The following is a 4,038-nucleotide window of genomic DNA, read 5'->3' on the forward strand; positions in this document are numbered from 1 at the left end:
CGCATGATGAAAGATCACTTCCGTTGTTTCCTTGGGCTGCGCTCATGGACGCTGCGCCAGGTCACGAAGCTCGCGATGCTCTGATCCGGAGCCGCGTCTCTCCGGGCGTCCTCTTCAGTCTCCGGTCACCGCCGCTGGAAGACCGGATCACCATATCGAAGGTCGCCACCGCGACAACCCTCCTATGCTGGGTCGGGCTCTCCTGCTGGGTTCCCTGCACGGACTATCCTGCAGGGCCAATCAACAGCTGACAGCTGTCCTGGTGGACCCCACAACTAACTAAACAACCTTTTCTTCTCATTAACTCCTGAATATATGCTCCGTCCGAGAGATTCTCATGCGGTGAGGTCGGTCGCCTCGGACCATGGCCGGCGGCAAAATGGAGCTGTCGCGGCTAGCGCCAGCCACCTCCGGCGGGCTGCACCGCCTGGGGCTGCGGCCTTAGCCGGCGACCGGCGCCATGACGGGAGCCTTCGTGGGTCGCGGCTACAGCCACCCGTCTCCGACACGCCCAAGCCTAGCCAAGGCAGCTGCTTTCATGGGCCATCGTTCTCTGCTAGGGCCGACCAGCTCTCTGGGAGAAGATGGATGGAAGTGCAGCGCGTGTGATCAGTCGGTTGTGGCTGGTGGTCAAGATGCCACTGGAGGTCGTGCGGTCAAGCTTGAAGATGAAGGCTTGAGGCAAACCCACAGGCAATGCGTCATCGACCTTTGTACTCACCTTACTCCGCGTAGTGAAGTTTGAAGTACACGAGCTATCCAGATTCATCTATCCATTCTTCCCTATTTTTCAATCAAAACGAGTGGCGGCGAAGAAACAAAGCCCCGGCCGGTGCAGCGCACGGAGGCAGGCAGCGCTATTCGCGACTGCTTCCATCTTGCCACCAGCCACGGTTCCAGGCGACGAACCTCACCGCGACGGAATCCTATCGCGCAGAGCATGGGGATAAGGCAAGGCAAAATGTATTCAGTAGTTAATCTCTATCTCTACTACTATTAAACAATCAAACAAGAATTTCCTTACGTGCACTCAACAATTAGTCCCACAAAACGCACTAGCCAATCAGCACCACACAATTAGTCCCACGAATCTAATCTAACAGCCATCTTTCATCTAATACCTCTAACGTGTGCACGTAGCAATTTTCCTAGACTGACCGTGCTCCACCTCCACCATCCATCCACCAGCACAGAAATACCAGTCCCGCGTCCGTCCCCTACAATCACGCATCCATCCACCAGCACAAAAATAGCAATCCCGCGTTCGTCCCCTACATTCACGCCGTTGTCATCGGAAACTAAGGAAACTAACGAAATCAGATCCCATCGCCCTTATCCTCGATGCCGCCCACCAACACTGTATCCTGCACGCCGACCTCGCGGCACTGCACCAGCACGTCGCACCATCGCCATCGCCATCGCGGATTGTTGCCGCGAGCAGCGTGGCATCCATACGCGAGGTCGCCAGAGCAGGGAGGCCAGGCGACGGAACACCCAGGACCCTGCCCTCGCAGTGTGGCATCCGTCCGCGAGATCCCCAGTGCCAGGAGCCCTGCACGTCCCTTGAACCAGCCAGATACACCTTGAGCCAGCCGGATACACGCAGCTGTAATTCTTCCCTGCACTTCTTTAGGTTCAACATCTTCCTTTGACCTGTTGCAGCATAACTCGGAATTAGAATTTTCAGAATAGAGTTAGAAACTACAAACAGTTGCACATCAGAATGCTAGAAGCCGTTTGTTTTACATATGTAATTAGTGGTCAGTGTTTTGGCTAACTGAATCATGCACCCTATCCCCTAGGCCTGGTGTCCACAAAATTTGGTGTTTAGAATTTAGAAAAGGTGGCTTCATTTGCATCCCCAGCATATACATAAAATCTAAAGATACGTGAGGACAAAGAATAGAACTCTATTGCCCCACCAGAATTAGATATTACCCCCGTCTAAAAAATGCCATACGACCACTAAATCGCAAAGTCATCTTGACAAATTAATTCTCTACTTGTCAAAGGAACAGTCTATGTTTGAGGATCAACAGCAGGGCCAATATCATCATCGGCGTCACCATGGACGTCAAGGGCAGGGCCAACAACTGAATGTGGTCCAGAAAGGGGATCTGTCATTCCAAATTCGTATTAATGTCAATAAAGCTCTGCTGAAACACAATATCAACAGAAATGACAGCGTACTATGTTTGCATCTGCTTCTGGTGTTCATAATTAATTTCCACAATTTCCATGCTTCTCAAAATTTAATGACATTAATATTCACATGAAGGCAAAGGTATGTCATCTCCCAATAATGCGGGGCGCGCACCCCATTTCAGGGTATAAGTAACAACCAGTTATTCAGTAACTATCATCAACCTTTTTGTAAATTCTGATGCTGTTTTTGCTGTTGCTTATATCCTAACTTGTGATATGTACTTATGCAAACCCTAAAGAATTAAAGAGGCAGAGGAACAGAGAGTATTATGCATACAATAAAGATGATATTCTTAGAAGGCGTTGTGAGGCCCGTGAGAAGAAACGGGCTTCAACACCACTGTTTAAGTACCACATGCTTATGTATTGTTCAGATAACTGATGAGATGCCATGCACCAAACTAACAACAATGTGCCATAGATGTGGACCTAATGAAATGCAGAGGCAAATGGTTGGGGAACAGTATTCACAAAACATGAAAGAGGTATTCATTATTCAAGAGACAATGTCAAGCCTACAGTGATAAAAAAATGGCCGCTGTGATTGCCGATATCAATGAACAAGAAAATGAAACACAAACACTGTGTCCATGTCCACTGGTAATGATGATCAACAAATTAGATGCAGCCCTATGTGGTCATACTAATTATCTTTATGACACATACATGCAGACCCTAAGGAATTGAGGAGGCAAAGGGACAGGGAGCGGTATGCACAAAACAGGGATGAGATATTAAGACGACAACGCCTATCCGGTGAAAAGAGAAAGACTACTACTGGCCTCCTCAACGATGATAACACTGTCACACATGCCAGCTACAGGACAATCCGGTGTCACACAAAAGTTGACATGTGCCATTACAGGTTGTGGGGTACCATAGAATATTTATTGCATGTTCTTAGCTCATCGAATATGCCCAAAAAAGGGTACTAATGTGGTGCTGAATTTGTTTGGCAGGCTTATGAAATACACAAAATTCATCTCATGAACGCGTCCCTCACAACAAGGGCAATAATTTAACATGCGAGGATGAATCCAATTGGTTGCACACGAATGATGCATATCAGAGGCAACAAATAACAGGAAGCTCAAAAAGAGCTATTTTTGTGCCTCTTGGACAGAAAATGCAACCAATTGGGAGCATCATCAAAGATATTGCACAAGGTATATTTAATTGGCTTTGCTATAATGTTTCCTGACATTCTGATTGTAATCCTCTTCTGGATGAAAATTAATTGTGCATGCAGGGCGTGTCACCCAAATTTCAGGGGTTGAGGTACCCCAACTGAGCAATATACGTGACCCAGATTGCACAATTGAAGGGAGGGTTCTGAGCAGCAGTACAACATGCGGAGGTCTTCGTGGTCATCCTAATCAATTAGATGGAGGTCGCGAGCAGCAACTGCTCCTACTCGTGACCTAATCGAACAGAGAAATCAAGATGGGGTCCGACATCAGAGCATCTGGATCGAGGGGAGAAGAAGAGTTCAAACCGGACCTTCATGGCGTCCCGAGCAGGGGGGAGGTGAATAGCCTCATGGCGGCGACGAAGAGTGCATCAGGACGAGGGAGGGCCCCGGCGTCGCCGGCGAGCATGCCGAGCTCGAGCGCTCCGTCGTCTCCAGGAGGAGGGAGGGGCGAATCCCACGCCTCCGCATCCCGCTCGCGGAGATTTGGCGGCGGCGGCTGCAGCTGGGCGCGGCGCCGGCGGTAGAAGCAGCTTGGCGTGGCGCGGGCCGGCTTGACGAGGTGGACATGGGTAGCTAGCGACCACGAGAATGGGGAACGGCGGGGAGATATGCCTAGCGGGGACGGTGGAGTGAGTGTGCAG

The 4,038-nt window shown here is 49.8% G+C and overlaps 1 long non-coding RNA gene across 1 annotated transcript; it reads right to left on the reverse strand.

Moving 5' to 3' along the window:
* Positions 1 to 1,004: 1,004 nt before the first annotated feature.
* LOC119307329 lies at positions 1,005 to 4,038 on the reverse strand. Its single transcript, XR_005149256.1, has 2 exons — positions 3,706 to 4,038; positions 1,005 to 1,653 (listed from the first exon to the last, which is right to left on the reverse strand). It is a non-coding gene; the product is annotated as an uncharacterized LOC119307329 (long non-coding RNA).

The sequence above is a fragment of the Triticum dicoccoides genome, chromosome 5B (assembly GCF_002162155.2).
Source record: "Triticum dicoccoides isolate Atlit2015 ecotype Zavitan chromosome 5B, WEW_v2.0, whole genome shotgun sequence".
Taxonomy (NCBI): Eukaryota; Viridiplantae; Streptophyta; class Magnoliopsida; order Poales; family Poaceae; genus Triticum; species Triticum dicoccoides.